Source organism: Zerene cesonia, chromosome 28, assembly GCF_012273895.1.
Source record: "Zerene cesonia ecotype Mississippi chromosome 28, Zerene_cesonia_1.1, whole genome shotgun sequence".
Taxonomy (NCBI): Eukaryota; Metazoa; Arthropoda; class Insecta; order Lepidoptera; family Pieridae; genus Zerene; species Zerene cesonia.
In genome coordinates, this window is record NC_052129.1 from 5,599,369 (window position 1) to 5,619,352 (window position 19,984).

A 19,984-nucleotide genomic window follows, 5' to 3' on the forward strand; every position below is an offset into this window, starting at 1 on the left:
AGTTTCGCTAGAGCGATGACAGCAATAGTGAGTTTCTTTTTAATTGTTTTAAGGGCAGATGCTTTTGGATGGTTTGGAATATTTGGATGTTCCGTATGGAAAATTTTCACGCGCCACCTGCATTTTGCAATCCAGTTCTCGCAGGTCTCTGAAATAGTTTATATTCCATCAAAATCGTAGTAGCAATAGCAGCATATATAATACAGGTTTTCAGACCAACTACTAATAATTTTTGGTGAAATATATTAAAAGGGATTAAGGAATGAGGTGAATTAAAGAGACAGCTCATTGAACTCATTCAACGATGTCAAATTAATTTAAATATACCGATTAAAAAAATTCTCTTATGACAATTATTTTAATTTATAGGATAATAATGGATTTGGGGAAACATACGTAAAAGTAGCATATTGACTGTCTGTGATTTGTATATTAATTATAACACTATCATCATCAGCCCATATGCCCACTGCAGGGACTCGGGCTTCCTATGAGGGTTCAGGCCATAATCCACCACGCTATCCAAGTGCGGCTTGGCAGATGTCACATGCCGTCGGACTTTTGATTCTTCGACATGCCGGTTTCATCACGTTTTCCTTCACCGTATCAAGCAGTGGTGTGTGACAATGCGCAGATAAATTGAAAAATCCAATTATGTCCTGCACGCTCGCCCGATCTCAAACCCCCGACTTCTCCATTTGAGTCCTAGGGTCACCAGTGAGCCACCACTGCTTATAACACTGCCAATTATAACACTACATCAATTTCTACTTACATATAATGTCGATACAAAATGTCACGTTTATTTTCGCAGGCCGTCTGTCAGCGTGCGCGCGCGCATTCGTCGCGTTAGGGCATGCGTGCTGGCACAATTGTTTAACTTTTCCTGATCTACGATATATTGCAGGCGCTTCAAAGGTTACCTGGATATCATGGCTGACGTTTTGATATCTTCTCCCTTTAACCTCTTTGGTAAAACGACAGGGCCTGAAATGGAGGGGATTTTTATGTCATAGTATGCAACTGAGCTGGTGGTTCGCCTGATGGTGAGCGATCACCACCGCCCATTTACAGAGATAGAACCGCTGCAAATGCGTTGTCAGCTGTTTAAGGATAAAGCATAGGGAAAGAATTGAAGACGGGAGTAAAGGAATGGCCTGGGGAGGGTGAGGAAAGGGATATAGGCATTCTTTATAAAGGAAGAACGGTACTTAGAGGTTTTTGAAGACTAGGATCGTAAGAATAGACTATGGAAAGAAGATGGACTAAAGACATAGTCGCTTTTCGCCGTATGGGTGTGTGTGTATATGCTTAGATCTTTTAAATTACGCAACCGATTTTGATAAGGTTTTTTAATAAATCAAGTGATTCAAGAGGAAGATTTTTATGTTAAACAACATCCATTAAACTACTTCGAATATAACCTATGCGAAGTCACGAGCAAGCGCTAGCTGAAACATAAAACGAAATCAAATCTTTATGTTTTGGAAACTCGTTATAATCACAGATAACAAATTTTTGCAGATTATAATAAAAAATGATGTATTGTGTTTAAATCCGAGTATGTTTATGTCGTTGCATGATTATAAAACTGTTTAATTTTAATCTAAATGGCGAGATAGCTGACTGTCGAAGAGTTGTGATCCATAACATATGCTTCTAATTTAATTTATTATTTTTCGTTTCATTAAGGAAGTAGGCAACATATATGTGGGTGAAACCGCTAAGCATAACTAGTAGTTTTTATGCGAGTTCAAATAAAAGTAATATAATCTAAAGCACTTTAATATGAAACTTTGAAAACTATACAGTATATGAATTTTTGTTATTTCTATATGTTATAGATACCCTCATATTTAACATACAAAGAGAAAGCGTCTCATCGGAAATATTTTAACTTTTGATCTGCCGATTTTGGTATTGCTCATTTAGGTGTTCATGGGTGTAGTTAAGTGTTAAAACACTATGAAATAAAGTTCTTTCTGAAAAATGATCATTGCAACTCTAAAATAAATCAATGTAAGGCAATTTTATTGTGTTGTAACCAATTATTTATAATTAATAAAGTTTTATTAAAACATTCCTAAATCAAACATTATGACCATGAAAATATCACAGAATATGATAGTTTACACATAACCACAACTTACAACAAACCATAAGCAATAATAATAATATTTCAATATAACTCATGTCCCCACAAGAAGCATCGAAAAGCAATGAAGGTCACGTGGTCGCGTTTCGCTCCAATTTCCATCTCAGCAATCATAAAAACATCGTCCGACCTCGCAGTTAACCCTAAAGGACCCTTTCTTACGTTTTTTGGATGAAAAAACAAACGCGCGTAATATCCAGCATTCGTAGCCGAGCCGCTGCAGCGAGCGGTCGCCCTACGTGCATGTAACCCATACCTCTTCAAATTTCGAATCACAGGAGCGCGGGAAAACTTGACATCTGTCAAATATTGCCTCCATTTTTCAATAGCGTTTCGTGGAAACGTTTATTTAAAATCCGCGCCGTGTTTATTATGATTCGTACAATAAACCGTGCATTGTTTTAATTATAACATTGTCGGAATTGTATCGTGTTTAATGTTTAAAAAAATAGGGCTGGGATAAGATTTTCGTTTAAAAACATTGTCGATTTCGCTTGGAGCGCGTTTTTACGAATGTTTTTGCGTATGGTCGCCGTGGTGGGGGAAGGGTGGGGCCACCGCTGACTCGTCCCTCTCCTATCGAGTATTTTGATTTAGTTTCCAAGTCTTACGTGGATGTGGTAATTTTTTCAGTCGCGTGTCATATGCGCGCGCGGCTGCTGTTCCCCGCGATTCGAATATCGAATCGTATTTTTCCCCGTTTTCCCGCGCGTCTGACACAAACTTTTTTTTACAGAACTGTGCATATTTTATTTTTTTAATTGTGTGTGTTGGATGGTGTGTGAACTTATACTGTGACAATAAGTGACATTGTGAATGCAAACAACGTTCCTGTTTGGATGTTTTAAATAAGGTAAGGATTATTCATAGTTTATAATAAATACCAATTAATTGTCAGTATTTTTGTGATAAATTAAATATATTTTATACATATACAAATATTTAAAGCTAAAATAACATAATAATCATTTTAACAATTCTAATTTAGCTTACTTATTTATAAAAATAAAGTAACCGCCAAAGTATTCAATATTTAAAATAAAGCAAAGGACCACAATGGTGTTGATTTATGTTTTTGAATTTTATTTTATTTTGTTTTTATTGAAATGTAATTGATTTTGCCAATATATTACAGTAGAATATATTAATATGTATCCATATAAAGAAATTAATTTCGAAATTTGTACCACTTTAAGCATTTTCTCGAAGCTTTTAGTAGCATAAAAGCTCATGAAAGCATACTGAACTACCCGGAAATGTATCATATTATTTTTATTAGTATACGTGTTCTTCGAATATTTAATTTGTATTTATATAACATGATAAAAGGCACTTTATTATTTTATGTACTTTTTTATATAACGTTTATATTTATTATTTATAATAACCTTTTAAGGTTAAAAAAAACCTTAAAAAAGCTTTGACAATGTGAGAAATTAATTCCGCCTCAATATATTATATAGGCACCTAGTTACTGTCAATATTACTAATACATACAATTTGTTATGATTATTAATACAATAATAATTATATCATTATACAATTATTATTGTATATATAGTATTTGATGAAAAATATTTACAATATATTAAACTGTGACATTGTATCTTAAATATTAAAAACTTTATAATTAGTGATATTAATTTAATATAGAACTAAAATAACTAATTGGTATTTATTCAGACATATTAAGTTTTAAGTTAAAGCACGATTGTCACTTGCATAGTTAACTTGGCCCGTACAGTTTTATGTAAGTTATTATGCATCTATTCATTAACTTTATTACGTACAGCCTCTTTCAATCTTTGATTATGTTAATCAATGCTTAATAACACAATTACTATAAGTGATTAATTAAGCTTAAATAAAACTTAAAGACATATTGATCGCGGTCTTAATATAAAGTTATTTTCTAATAAATTATTCGTGATGTTAATGACAAAGGCTTAATTGGATGTTTTGCTAGCATATAATAACAAAATATATAAATAACAAAAAATTTGAGGAAACAAATATCTAAATTTCTGTTGTATGTTTTTATTATTTTCCATTAGAAACGTTTCTTGATATAAAATTTGATATATTTTATTAAATATTGATATATTGTTTAAACAATAACATAAAATTAAGATAATATATAAAGTAACTATGTATTCAAAACATTTTATTTGACTCTGTAACCAATGTAAAACATAGGCGTATTTAAATACATTTATTATAAGAAAATAATAAATACATATTGTAATTAATATATAATCAGTAATGAATGTTTTTGTAATCGTAGTTGTAAGTTTTGAGGTTGTGTGAGTTTGAAATTTAATTAATTGTATTATATTAATTTACTAAGTTTACATAAACTCCAAATAAGCATCAACTTTACTAAATAACTCATTACGTAATTTATATTTAAAGTTAAGTGGGTAACTTTATAAATAATTATAGGATGGTTACAGTGTTTCGCACAGGACCCCTAAAATAAGTTAGTACGTAACTTAGATCTGGTATTCGATACGAAAGGTCGTAGGTCGAGTGGTTAAGATCACGGCACGGTACCGCATTCGATTCTGACATTGCTAAATACTTTTTAGTAGCAGCAATTATATTCGGGGCATTGACTTTCTATTTGGTAAAAAATATGCGAAAAAAATTAGCCTTTTATAGGTTTTTTTTATACACAGTACCTGTTCTTGTATCATATTATGAATCATAGCAGTTGGCCCCGGCTTCGCCCGTGATACATTTGTAGCCTATGTCACTCAGTGAAATTGCAGCTCTCTTATTATGAAAAAATGTTTAAAATCGGTCTAGTAGTTTTTGAGTTTAACCATTACAAACAAACAAAAATACAAATTCTTCCTCTTTATAATATTAGTGTAGATAGAAATTGTAGAAGAGAATTTAGTAACTATCGGCACACGTGGGGGATGTGATACATGGTAGATTTAGAATCATATCTTGGAAAAAGCCAGGCGTATAATCCATATGATTAAAAATCATTTTATAGAATTAATAGAACGAGAACTTGCGAAGCAATAATCCATAAGTTTAGAATAAGCCGTAATTCGAATATCTAATAAGGTAAGGCTGAAGAGTTTGTTTGATCGACCTATTCTCAGGAACTACTGAACCGTTTTTAAAAATTCTTACACCATTGAATATGTGCATGATCCCAGAATGCTAGATATGTTACACAGGCGAAGCAGGGTGGTCCACTAGTAAATAATAAATACAAAATTTACGTACCATAATAGAAAATAAAATACAAAGTATGTTACCCATAATACTATATTAACTATAATTTTAAATCTATTATTATTTAGGAAATAGACTAATAGAAACCATAATCAATTTAAAATACCCAAATATGTCTTGTTATCTTATATTTTGTTCCTTTTATATTAATTTACATTAAAATCAAGAAAATTTTTAAAATCATCAAATAAATTGTTGACTGAAACACTGTGCACCGTGACGATAACATTCAAAAGTAATATAACAGAAATAAATAGGTATTTTGCTTTAAAATAAAAGTCCTACTAATATTATAAATGCGAAAGTTTGTGAGGATGGATGTATGTGTATGTGTATCATTCACGCAAAAACTACTGAACCGATTGCGATGAAATTTGGTACGTAGATAGCTGGACAACTTGAATAACACATAGGCAACTTTTTATCCCGATATTCCTACCAGATACAGACTTACGCGGGGCGCAGCTAGTAGATAATAAATATAAAATAACTCATAAATAATTTGGGTTGTCTGATAGAGATTGTTTTAAAAGACCACCCTCTATACAATCTGTTATTCGTATGGCTCTTGTTTTATTAATAGCCTTTTTATTGTGCATTAAATAATTTTTCATTCATTCATTCGTGCATTATCGTCAAACTTGAATTTCGTAGAATTTAATGAATTGGTTCGTTGCACTTTAATGCATAAATATTATTTACATTAAACGTTCCCTGCATTATGAAAGCAGACTTTTTCAAAGATGGATAAATGATACTAGCCTCAATCACGATAAAACGGCTGTACAGATCTTGATAAAATCTATCTATACTCTAGAATAGCACACAGATCCCTTTCTTCGAGCGTTTCACAGGCGCAACCGCGGGCTATACCTAGTATTTACACATATAGGCGAAACTCCAGCCAGGATTTCGACCGGAACCTCCTTATCAAGATTATGACGTCACAACGCAAAACAATCAAGAACGTGATCCTTATATAAATAATAATGCGGAGCCAACAATGCCCTGGAAACTGGCAACACAAACATTAATTTTTTAATTGGCAACAATCTTAATATGGCAATAATATGCGCGGCGGTATAAAGGCGCACCGATAATATTCAAATACCCTCACGGTGCTAACTGGAACCGTACGTGTATCATAATATTTTATTCCAATTGTAATTCCACATGGCTTTCCAATAAAAAACACATTTCCTAATTTACTCGGACTCGTGTAAGTACGCGGTATTGGCGAACAATAGCTTGACTCATGTCACGTGATTCATTCAAACACGCTGAGCGATTCCATTTTCAAATTAATTCTATATTTTCAAAATGCAGTTCGCTAATTTAAAAGTTTAAAAGGATTGTGGGTTCGTAAGAAAAAATCTATTCCATTTTTAAAAATAACAAATTGTATCATTTTTTTAAAAATTGGGAATAGTTTCTAAATCAGTCATTTCTTTTTTTGTATTTGAAAAGTACCTATATAACCGTTCACTAGTACCTAATCGATCCTATTTGACCGGTTTCTATTACTCCAATAGGATGTATCGGAATGATTTAATTTAATTGGAATTATGAAATTAAGAATTTGATTTATTGGCGTGTGACATTCATTGCAATAAAAAGAGCTGCCGATCGTATGATATATGTTCGTGTTTTAATGTGTTTATGAATTATTGTCTATGAACATAGTTTTTGGTCATGTAATATAACTTTCTTTATAACATTTAGATTCTGACACATACAATGCTGCTTTAAATGTGTACTAAGTTATTTTTTGTTCATTTATCCTGCAATGTGTACTATCGCTAATAATTTGAACATTTCAGGTTTCACCTACACTGTGTGATATTCCTTTTTATTACTTTATTGCTTCACAGTCTACACACATCGGTATATCATAATTTTGTATTGAATTCGTCTTTTTTATAAGACTGTGCTATTCAATAAACGTTTTCTTTCTATCTAGTATTGTTGTGAATTAAGCAATTTAGCTTTATCTAATTCTATGTACAGCAGATACTAGTCGGACGAGTGTCCATAACGGGTGTCCCGTCCATACGTCAGTCACATCTCCTAGCCGAGCTTATTAATTGTTATTTACAATTGCAGATTGGTTATTTATACCGCTGATGTCTTTATTTCGTATGCGGTTAATTATTTTTGATGGATCCTTTTCATTGTTTGAAATAATTCAGATTCTTCGCTACGTAAGCAGTGCTTATTATTGTTACTACAATACCTACTAAACTACTAAACACGTTCTTAATCATACAACGTATCAAAAAAAAAAATTAATTCATTCTACGTTTAAAAAAATCCGTTTAAAAATCGAACATTCGTTCTTCGATTCGAAATTTAAAAATGTACCAATTGTCTATTGCCTAACAAAGTTTTTATTGAAATCGAGGTCGAAAAATAAAACTGTCAAACTCGTTCCACATTTGAACTTATTGAAAAATCGCTTTTGCGCTTTTATTTGTAAACAGAACGACCTTGGCGCGTAATTAAAAAGTAATAATTGTACCTAATATTAAAAGGTCGCGAGACGTAATCAAATGGTCTTATCCAAAATCATTTGATACACTTTATATTGCCGAATCAGGAAATGAGTAAAAAGTAAATTTAATTAACGCATAACGTTAACGGTTCAACGCTTCCTGTTATTTGAAATGTTGATCTGGTTCAACCCCTTTTGGCGCAATCTTTTTGGGAACTTTTAACATAAAATTACTCATTACTAAGAACTTACATACCTATTCATTAAAGACCTTCGATTTGAACTGAATATAAAAAATAAACCGTGGAATAAACAATCTTACAAAGAGTAATAAAATTATAATAAGCCCGACACATTAATCTCATATTTGAACCGTCCGGTCCGCCATCTTTGAAGACAATGAGCGTTATTGTCTCTGTTTAATTCCATTTTTGAAAAAATAATCCATTTCACATTTCATCTGTTGCCTCATTGATAATGAGAGTACAGTTAAGAATGAACTTTATTGCAAGTGAATAACGTGCAATATCATTTGTGTTAATGCATAAGCTGGTTATATTTAATGTATAAAGAAAATTATGTCTTATTGTCAGATGAAAAAGATTGTTTTAACATTGTTGTAAAGTGCATAGTGATGAGTGCGATAGATATAATATACGAGGGAGATGTCATCATAATTGTATAGCGTCAGAATAATGTTTCAATAATTATGAATGAAGCTTCGTTAAATATTTATTGCAAGTTATTGGAAGTAACAATTGTTTATTTATTTATTTTTGAAATCGAAGATTTCTAGAAATCTTTACAAAATAATTCAAACTAAATCTAATGTTTAACTTTTACATGTAGGAAAATAATAATACATCAAAACTACTGCCTAGATATACATTCATTTATCTATTTATAAACGCTACAACCCATCCAAATAATCATTCCGTCAAACGACGCTTTCCCAGATCACCATTCAATTGCTCCCAAATAGACAACGTACCGTGGGATACATAATGACGTGTCAAGACTTCCACAAAGCTGAATAAATGTTCATTTAAATAGAGCGATCCCTCAATTGGGGTTAATTCCCGTGTTTAAGGAATATGGAGAGTTTAATTATGACTGTTATTTCGTAGAATGCTGATCTTGTAACTAGAAAAATCTTGCATTCCTGATGAGTTCTTTTGCGAACGCATTAAATGTACATTGTCATTGAATATTACATAAAATCTTCAATACGGATTAACTATTTGAAATCAATCAAAGAGAATTATAGCAATCACAAGAAATATACATTTCAAAGTATGTTGGCCAAATACATTTAGCAAAGTCAACAAAAGTGTAATTAATAAAACGTTTTAAAATTTAAGCAACTACATTCTGTTATCTAACATAATAATCTAAAGTTCCCAACGGACTATTTCGTATAATAATAAAACGGATTTGTAAAACACTACAGTACAAAAGACTAATTAACAGATTGCGTAACAAGCAATAAAAATGAACGATTGAATGAAAGAATGAACGAAACTTCACTCAATATGTAAATGACTATCGGGTTTTGGACAATCGGGATTAAGTTTTATTTTGTTGGTCGGTCTAGTTGTTTGAATTGATTTATACGTATTTATTTTTAGTCTCGATAATTGTTTATTATCTATACTAATATTATGAAGAGGTAAATTTTGTGAGTTTGTAACGTTGTAGGGGGAAATCTCTGGATGTAGTGATCGGATTTTAAAAATTCTTTAACCAATTGTCACGTTATCTGTGAGTATCCCGGATCAATCCGGTCGAAACCGGAGAAGCTAGTGTATTATTTTCTACCATTGAAATTCTTAAAAAATTAAAGTGTTTAACTACAAACAACAGAGTACATTGCGTAATAAATAAACAGCACAGTATTGAAAAATCACCATCGCATTAAGTCTTATCAAATTCCATTCCCTTTTCGTAAGTTATGCCATTATACAAATTGCATGTACTTACCGTACATAAAACCAATTACTTACCGGGTCGATATTTAATTACGCCACTTTCAAATAGATCCGGAAACAAGAAATTCTAACATAAAGAGCACGTCGCTACCATCTTACATCACACGAATCGTGATCCAATGTAAAGAACATATTCAGATGTAATGACCAATCTCCGGACGAACATACAAAAAAACTAACGATCGTTCGAGGTATTAATGCATCAGTTAAACCGTCAGACGAATGCGCTTGCGCATCCTTACGTACGTAATAAGAACAAGACGCTCTGTTTTCGAACGGTCCATCGGACGTTTACTCCGATTTCAAATTTGAAAACAGAAACGAAATTGGAATCCAGTTTTTAAATTTCGAATTTGACACACCGACGGAAATTGAATGAATTTCTTTTTTGCGTTATTGTACGGGATCACATTATTCATCGTTTGTTTCTGATTTATTGCGTCTCCATTTAAAGTTTGACGTTTACAAATGAATAAGTTTTAAACGATTACAATAATTATAATTAATTTCTGATATTTATCTGCAATCATTCGCTATTGACTGAAAATTAAAGTTGGACAAACATGGCCGTGACATGCAATACATTCTTTATACATTTTTAATTAAGTCTAAAACACGTAGCCCGTACCACACACTCGGGGTCAACATTCTTAGATCAAACAAAAACCATTCCACCGTGAACCGCGTATTACATTAATACACTCCTGTAGGTGGACATTAAAAAATTGGTCGTTCTCAACACGCAGCGTGGTCACCCATCAATCAATAGGATCATATCTCCGCCGAAACGAAACTAGCCAACCGGCATTATGATTTTATAAGTTTGAGTAATATTTTATTCAAATCTACGCTTGATTGAATGTTTTATTTACGCTTTTATGATCTCCACGTGAAATAATAAATATTCTTTATTGAACTATGCTACAGGTTAAAAGGTATTTGCAATTTAAATACGTACATTATTGACTTTTTTAAGAACTGTCTAAAGTTTGATGTTTTCCAGCCGCACACACGTCATAATCTGTCTCGGCGTTCGATATTTGAATACAGTCAAATTTGGAACGAGCTCGTAATATGAACTTAGTGCGTTTCGATTTTCAAATGCTTCACTAATATTTTGAATTTGGAGCGACCGCGACGTCGAGATAAGCGTTTTGTTCTTTTAATGGTATTCGAAATATTGAACTTTCAAAATTCGAAACTTCTCGTTCTTAAATTGAACGATTCCTTCGTCAATTAAATGTGACTTTCGTTGCCATAGATGTTGAATGAGGTTGGTTATGAATTATCTATGGTTCGTAAAAGAATGCGAGTGAGGGCCACCCCGACTTATTGCTGGGACGTGTCGTTGGCGCGTGCCGGCCCTGGTCACACACAATACACCGTGTTACGTAAGTAAACGCGCTTAGAATTCACTGATAGGCGATTTCTCTATCACCTTTCGTAGTGACATTACAATGGTCCCAAATTTATGGATAGTAAAAATTGTCTAGACAAGTTGAATTTAATAAAATTCGGTATTCGGGTATTCTTAATTGATATTCTGGTTAGATTCGCTTTGTTAAATGTCTCATAATTTTTATGTTAGAAGGCCGATTTAAAGTTTAGAAAAAGATTTAAAGTGAACAATTTTATATAATTACCTAATATAATTATGGACGCGAACGCAAGCGGGTCTGCGGGACGTTATTAGTGCGCGCTAACAGAATTAAATTTGTGATTATTTACACGCACTGTAAAGATGTCTTCACAATTTCAGCTTCTATCTGCTGTGATGTTAAGAAAAGCTGCTAATGTGATGATACTTTTACTATTCGAATTATTAACTATAAAGCGCTTAGTCAACCACATAATTAAAAGTTTTAGAGGAATAGGTGACGATTATAGATTATTTAAGACGTGACAAACGTGACGTGACGTTACATACATGATATAAAAAGGATACTTCGAAAAAGGATACATAATGTATTGAATCTGTTTTCAAATCGCTTAAGCCATTGGAAGATTGTGTAGTGGAGTACACATTTTTATAATATTCCCAAGACTTGAGTCCGCTTATATTGTCATCATCATGTTCTATCCTGCTATCCTATCCTACTAATATTATAAATGCGAAAGTTTGTAAGGATGCGTGTGTGTTTGTTGCTCTTTCACGCAAAAACTACTAAGCCGATTGCAATGAAATTTGGTACGTAGACAGCTGGACAACTGAAATAACATATAGGCTTTTTATCCCGATGTTCCTACGGGGTACGGATTTATGAACTATGGACTGATGAAAGCGCGGGGCGCAGCTAGTATAAGAACGGCAAAACGCGGCGTGTAAACGCTCTCAGTGTGGGACCACTAGAGGTCACATCTCAAGACAATGCTCAATGAAGGCTCAGTGGGGGGAGAGAGGGGGGGTAATTATCCCCCGCTACACAGACACGCCCGCCATTGTGAAATATTCGATGGCATTTATAGTGAAATTGAATATTTTATGAATAAATCGCTTGCTTGAAAGAACTTCATACAACTTTTTAAGCTTTGAGCGTATCCGTGGTGCAGTGGCATATAAAGCCTATGTCATGGAAGTTTCAGCTTTGCTATAGTGAATGCATTTATAAAATCCAGTAGTTTCCGTGTGAACATATTACAAACATACGAAATTTCCTCTTTAAAATATCAGTATATATAATCTACAGCATATCAGTCATTATTATGTCAGGTCAATATAAAAAAGTGAAGTCCCGTGTCCCCTAGTGGGGTATGGGGCAGATGATATACATCTGTTTCACTGATCGATTTTCTTTTTGGACAAGTAGGTGATCAGCCTTCTGTGTCCTGCCAGACCGAGACATTTTTTTTTTTGTGCGTCCCCACAGGGAATCGAACCCAGGACCCCTCGGTTCTACGCTCACGCGTTAACCACTGCACCAAGGAGGCGGTCAGGTCAATATAACGTTGGTAAAAATCTATTTTGAATAAAAGCTTTTACTTTCGGGTTAATGCAAAAATTTCATATTCGACGTTATGTCTGCTATGATTGATTTTACGATTCGCCTCGATGTTACCAAATGTATTTTTGTTGCGATCCAGATATATTGTTATTGCTGGTCGTTGCTGTTAATGTATTTATTTACTTCTACTGGCGATTTGTTTTTTGTGAGATAACCAACGACTTAGTGAGTGAGTGTGTTAAGTATGAGTTAGTTATGTATGTGAGGTAAGTTGTGTTATGAATGAGTGAGTTGTGTATGTGAGGTAACCACTGACTTAGTGCGTGAGTGATTATAATGAGTGAGTCGTTTATGTGAGGTAAACAGCGAATTAGTGAGTTAAAATTGTTGAGTCGTGTCTGTCTCTACTTTACGCCTAAACCATAATTTTCACAGAGACAGTTTAAGACCCGAGAAAAGACATAATAACCTATAAGCATATGGTGTTTACACAGATAAATCTAAAGTCATTAGAAAAAGATATTATGACGCTATAAAGGTAAGTATAAACAGACAATTGTTTATAATATCTATATCATCAATACGATCGCATAAAACTTAAGAAAATAAATAGGATACATATTGGTGCGATGCGCCTGCGCCCTATCACCATCTGGTACGTACAGAGCTGTGCGGTTGTGTTTTAATGTTTGATTTATTGATGTACGTAGTTAGTAATTTTGTTTGAGTTTTGGTAAACTTTACTGAAACACGTCTGATGCATTCATATTTAATTAATTACCAGTGTACCGATAGAAAATTCGTTAATATTTAATGTTTCATTTAAATCAGTTAATGTTTTCATTTATGTGAGAAAATTAATTTTTGAAAAAATTGGTCTTCAAAAATTAATTTTTACCAACAGGAGCATACAATATTCAATAGCTATTTTTAGAACTAGACCAGAAGAATCATCAAAATCGGTTCACCCAGTCCAAAGTTATGGCACAACACACACAAAAACCGTCGAAAGAACATTCTTCTTGAAGTTTATCAAAACAGAAACACACGAAAATCAAATATTATCAAAATATTTAATTACGAAGCAGTGAGATATGACTACAATGTCAACAATTACAATCTACAAACAACGAAAGTCCGATTCGGTCCGGTTTCGAAATTCGGAATTTATTCGTTTTTAGCGCCATTCCATTGCCAAATTAAAAATGTAAGAATCCCAGCTCGCGAATGGTATTTATATTTTATTTCATTTCATTAAAATCCGCCATCTTTTGTTACCCCGCGGCCGTTTCGATCGGAATTCATATTTTTCTGTGTTTTGTTTAGCTTTGCGTCCGAACTGTTTTATTGTTGTGCCGGCCCTAAACGCTTCGCGCTGCGTTCCGAAACGTGTATTAATTATTTTCTTATTTTTGATGAATGCGCCGCAAAAGGTTCCTTTCGGTTCATATGTTTTATTGCTTTGAGATTATGACTTTACGCAAATTCTGTTAATTAATATAATGCAATAAATTCGCTTGCGTCGTCTTTTTTAAACCTGTAGTTTTTAATCATTCCAAAAGTTGCAATTATAGATAAAATAGTAATCCTTTATATTAAAGCAATAACCAATGAAAAGATTTTGTTTTGGCATACAGATTAGAGATCATTTGACATATACATTATGTAATCGAAGGTTGATACTAATACTAGAATATCTGGCGTAAGTGTACAAGAGTTTGTTTCTAGTAAAAGCAATTATATGTACGTACGTACGTTAAGTATGGCATCCAACAGTCGTAAAGACTATGACACGCATCTATCAATTCTAGAACGCTAAACATAATTCAATACACTTAAAAAACAGTTATACCAAAAACCGTTTCGCCTGTCAGGATTAGTTAACTTTCATACTTATAGTATTAAACGGAACGTTGACTCGTAGATACGTATCGTTTACCGAAAATAATACCGGTAATCTGACGTCCGTATGTACTGCGGTTGCGCAAGCGGCTTCCCTACACTGGGATTCGTTACTCATCAATCTCAAATAGACGCGGCATTGTTCTCGTGACATTTGCATCAAACACGTACTGTACTTTTGACTAATTATTTACAAAACAAAATGTTGGGTAAATTCAAATTTCGAACGTCCAATACGCATGTCAATGCATACGCACGAGTGGTTTAAATAATTCGAATTGAAGTAGGCAATTACAAAAAATAATAGTGATTCGAAACTTGAATTTCGAATTGACATTAAGAACTTTTCCGCAAATGTAATCCCATAATTTATTCCAAATTTAAATTCGTATTTTGAATTTGGAATAGAACACATTCCTAATTGTTTGTGTCGCTTTGGCATTTTGGCATACGCTCTAGTGCTATTGGCTGGTGCGTTTTCGTATTTCGAACGTCGCTTTGTATACGAATTTAGAAAAGGCGTTCATTTGCTTTCTTTCTGTCGTTGCACGTCATTGTGTGCTAATGTAATTGTCGCGTTTGTTGGGCTGGTGAGGTGTGTTCGAATGGATCGAGTTACTAAACTCTTACGAAATATTGTATTACAAATTGACACGGAATAAAAAATGAGAGGTTCATCCAGTTAACAGATACAGTGTTTGCTAGATGGTATACAAGTCATTCAGCATTTTTCCGTGTGCGCCATTAAAAGTATGTTTAATAAATGCGTACAATTTACCGATGGCCTTTTATAGTAAAAAATTGTTTTCAAAACGAGAAACCGATGAAATGATAATATTACATATCGATAAAAATGAACGAGTGCGGTAGCGTCATTCCATCACAATTAGATATAAATATCTGGATTGCGATAATAAATAACTTGTTTCCAGCTGGAGTGGTTACTGGAATAATGTAAAGTTGCCATAAATATGAACATGGAATTATGAATTGTTCAAGCATCGCATCGCATGTAGCGTAAGAGCTTGTGCTTTTGTATAGTGAAACAGAATTCTGTACTATCAATGTATTTTAGTTTATAGTTATAAGTGTTTAAACGAAACGAGGTTAAATTAAGCTTAGAGTATGTTTTCTCATGATTTTTAAAACTTTTAATGAAATCTTTGAAACCATTGGCAATTGTAATCATGTGTATAAATTTTACTTGGCTTAACGACAACTTAAGAGATGGTGTATTAAATACAATATGCAAGAGACCGTAGCAGCTCTTATACTATATTACATTGAAGGCAATGCTGAAAGTATTGACCTCTGTTTGTTTTATTCCTTTAATTTATTATTGCTATCGAGTATTGCGTGTGTTTCAAACGAGTGAATCTTGATGTGTCTTCGTAAATCTGGAAAGATTTGTATCAATACTAGCTGCGCCCCGCGGTTTCACTCGCGTAAGTCTGTATCCCGTAGGTATATCTGGATAAGTTGCCTATATGTTATTCCAGTTATCCAGCTCTCTACGTACCAAATTTCATTGCAATCGGTTCAGTAGTTTTGGCGTTAAAGAGTAACAAATACACACACATCCTTACAAACTTACGTATTTATAATATTAGTAGGATTTTGAAATCGATTGAAAGTACTATGTAGATATTTGGAATTAAGTAACTTATAATCATGTGGCATATGGTACCACAGATAATATAATACTATAGGTACTAGATGGCACTAAGTGTAGATGCAGGTTTGTAATGGTTTTTATATTATTTTAGATTAAATGAAATTTAATGAACTTTATTAAACTTATAAATATTTGTGTTTGAGTTAAATATCACTAAAAAAAATTGAAAATACCTACCACACTAAAACTATTACATATATGTAAATATGAAAGTAAAGTTTAGTCTTCAATTATTAAATTTCACTACATCAAACCAACAACCCCACGAATTTATGATGTAAACATTATATTTTCTTAGATAGAATGCAATATCGCAAGTAAACAAAATCCCACTTCCGAGCCTGCCAAGTAAAACTGCCAAAAACTATATAACTGGGGATTTGTCTGTCCGTGCTGATATATTGAGATCGAACTTGCTTTTATATTAAATTGTATCATGTCATATTTAATTTGCAAAGAGATTGTACTGTATTCGTTTAATCATTCTTGCCTATTCTAAGTTAAGCATTAAATTCAAAATTGCTTTTTAACCGACGTTCGCAAAAACGCAGGAGGTTCTAATTTTCATAGGTTTTTTTAAGTTACTCGATGACTTCATGAGAGATTATATCCAACATTAGATTAGTACTTGTAGATAATAATTAAAATTTTACAAGTAAAGAAGTTTAATTATAATAGAATAAGCATAATAAATAATGAATACTCAGTAGGTATTTTGTATTCTGGTGTGTCATGATCAATAGTTAAAGAAGAGATTATGCTGCACATAGGCCATTTTTGTACATTGTTGCTTTATTATAATAATTTTATGTTTTTAGATTTCGAAAGATGTGGATCTTGCACAATTCATATCTGATTAATATCACTACAAATTTCATTTCGAATGTAATAAGATTCACCAGATTCTTTAATTATTTTTTTATCTGTGCTTCCGTAACATATCAGGCCAAGTCTGGTTATTAAAGGTGTGACATTATATCAGAAATGTCACACTAGACGCAAAACAGACAAGCCTTTTAAATTTATCTGCTCTCATAGACGAACAATTATTTATTTCTCACCTAACGATCGCCGAGACAGATTTACTGTGACGTAGTATTGTGACTAATGTTCCCACTTTGTATATTTAGCTAATCACTTTTGTTCTAATTACAATTCTATAATTTGTTCCATTTTCAAATTTGACGTTTTTCAATCCGAACCTAACAATTCTGCGTTTCTAAATTCAAATTCATACAACATTTGTTTTGTTTACAAAATGTGTATAACCATCCGTTTGAAAAGTGATTCCAATTACAAATCTCATAAATTAACATGTTCGGTTTAACAACTCAATCGTATCAAAGTTTTGAATTTCGAACGCGGCCATGTCACTCGTTTAAAGAAATGTGTCAAATTGAAAATTTATATTTCGAACAAAATATTTAAATTTATCGCCTGTCAATGAAGTCAGCCGAACAGAACGATCGAATAATGCTGTTCTAGAATTAAATCTATCTAAATTGTTGTGCGCCGGCTCGAAATAGGGCGCGTTTGCAGCAATTATTTTAGCTCTGTCTTTCTGAAAATTGGCAGCCGTGTGAGATCTTTTGCGAATGGTATTCGGTTGGGAAACCGTTGTGAAACTGACCAGTTATTGAAGAACCGCGATGCGCCCTCCGCTTCATGCCCTATAGACGAAATTGATACGATGGATATATCAACCTATACTGGACATACTTTATAAATAAGTGTTATGCGAATAATGGGTAAGTCCGGTGCATTTATTATTTAAGATAGACTTTTGTCACGAGCCGAATTCGTTCTACCGTCTTCACATCAAAGCGGATTATTTACGTGTATACTATAAATCAATTGAGTATTAGGCACTTGCTTAAATCATTCAGCGAGCCAAAATACTAATCTTTGTTTGACGTGATGCAGTACGTACGAAAAGATCAGTTCGGCGATTAAGAAATTCCGTAACGTAATAAGAAACAATGCCTAGTTTAAGACATAAACATTCTAAAAGCGTAAATGCCTGCTATTAATTCTGCTACAATTTAATACCATAAAGAGAAATCGAAGAGAAAAAAGCCGACCAACGCCGTCGCGAGCTGAAAATTTACATTTGTAATCAGAGACATTAATGTCTACAATAAACTGCATTGACATGCGTACGAGTGGAACGGGGCTATGGCGCGCGAGCGGGATAGCATCAAATATCACAGCTACGTCGCACGGAATTGCATAGCTCATTATACAAAAGGCGTATTTTTATGTTAAACGTTATGTGAAAATGGACTGTAAAATAAGTGGATAGAAGTTGAAATCGGAGATTAGTTGAATATCGTTGTGTCGTTTTTATTGAAGTGTGATATCGGCGCGTGCGCAGAAGTGAGAGGGACGTATTGGGCCGGAGCGGGAGAGGCGTATTGTCTGCTCTACAATGCAATAGTGCGTTATTTTATGCGTTTGCGAAAAATGCAATTTATAGATTCGCTTTCCGCGTAGTCTATTAAAGATTGCGCCCGCGCAGTTGTGTGCTTCGGTTTTCTTACTGATGATACACGGATGATTATTTATTGATCCTCTCTCGTCCATAGCTTTTATTGCGGAATGAATTATAAAAAAACAATTTTTGTTCATTTTCTTTCCGTTTATTTATTACGAGCTTGGCGAGCTTTTTATCGCGGATTGGTTTATAACAAAGATAACTTTCTTGTTGTATTTTTCATTTGTTTTTATGACAATGTTGCGGGTTCCTTCACGATATATTGAGTAGCAAATAAAATAAACGCATAGAGAATGCGTTCCTTCATTATCTCAAAGTCTGAACATTCCGAACATGCTTAAATAAATTCTAAACAGGGCAAGCTGACGAACATTCTTAGTTTTTGTAATAGACTGACTAAAATTGCGCTATGTATTCAATATCGAATTCACATTATGCTCTAAATTACAATTATTGGTTATCTATGAAAAATTGTATCAATAAAGTGACAAAGAAACAACGGCAGCGGCAGGTGCGCATTCCGCCAGAACACGATTAATATGAGATGCGCGCGCGCAGGTTAATTAATATTATACACTATTCTCAGTGCGAAATATTGTTGTTATTTATGCGTCTGGCCATTATTTAGGCGACACGCATCGCACTTATCCTGGAACCGTTTTCCAGGATTAAATAAGATGAATTAATTATTTATTAGACGACAAAAGCATATTTGCTGGTCTGGTGATAGGTTATTCTGGTAGTTAGATTCTAACAACGCTTTAGTATTTATTGTCATACTTTGGCATGAAGCTTAAATAATTTTTGGAACAAAATATTATGTGTCATTTAAACTTAGAAATTTCAGATATCAAATTAGTATTGTATAGCAGAGGGGTAATGATTCATGACGTAACTGTGTGACAAAAAGCGCGTAATGTCGTGTAATACGCGCTCCTGTTCTGAAACAAAACACACGCCGCAAATAGCTAGACATGTCGCGTCTGCGCGGTCGCCGGCTACCCCGAAACGTCATAAATTGATAAATACGATCACTTACCACCTATTTGTCTTACATGACGAAATTCAAATTTAGAACTCGTTTC

General features: G+C 33.3%; 1 protein-coding gene across 4 annotated transcripts in view; it reads left to right on the forward strand.

Annotated features, from left to right (window-relative positions):
- The first annotated feature begins 2,751 nt into the window (after nt 1-2,751).
- Nucleotides 2,752-19,984, forward strand: part of LOC119837574 — a 76,347-nt gene continuing 59,114 nt past the window's right edge. For 2 of the 4 annotated variants that reach the window (XM_038363204.1, XM_038363205.1), the window contains exon 1: nt 2,752-3,008. The gene's annotated coding sequence lies outside the window, so the exon portion shown is untranslated. The remainder of the gene's footprint in view (nt 3,009-19,984) is intronic. The other 2 variants (XM_038363206.1, XM_038363202.1) reach the window with 1 other exon arrangement.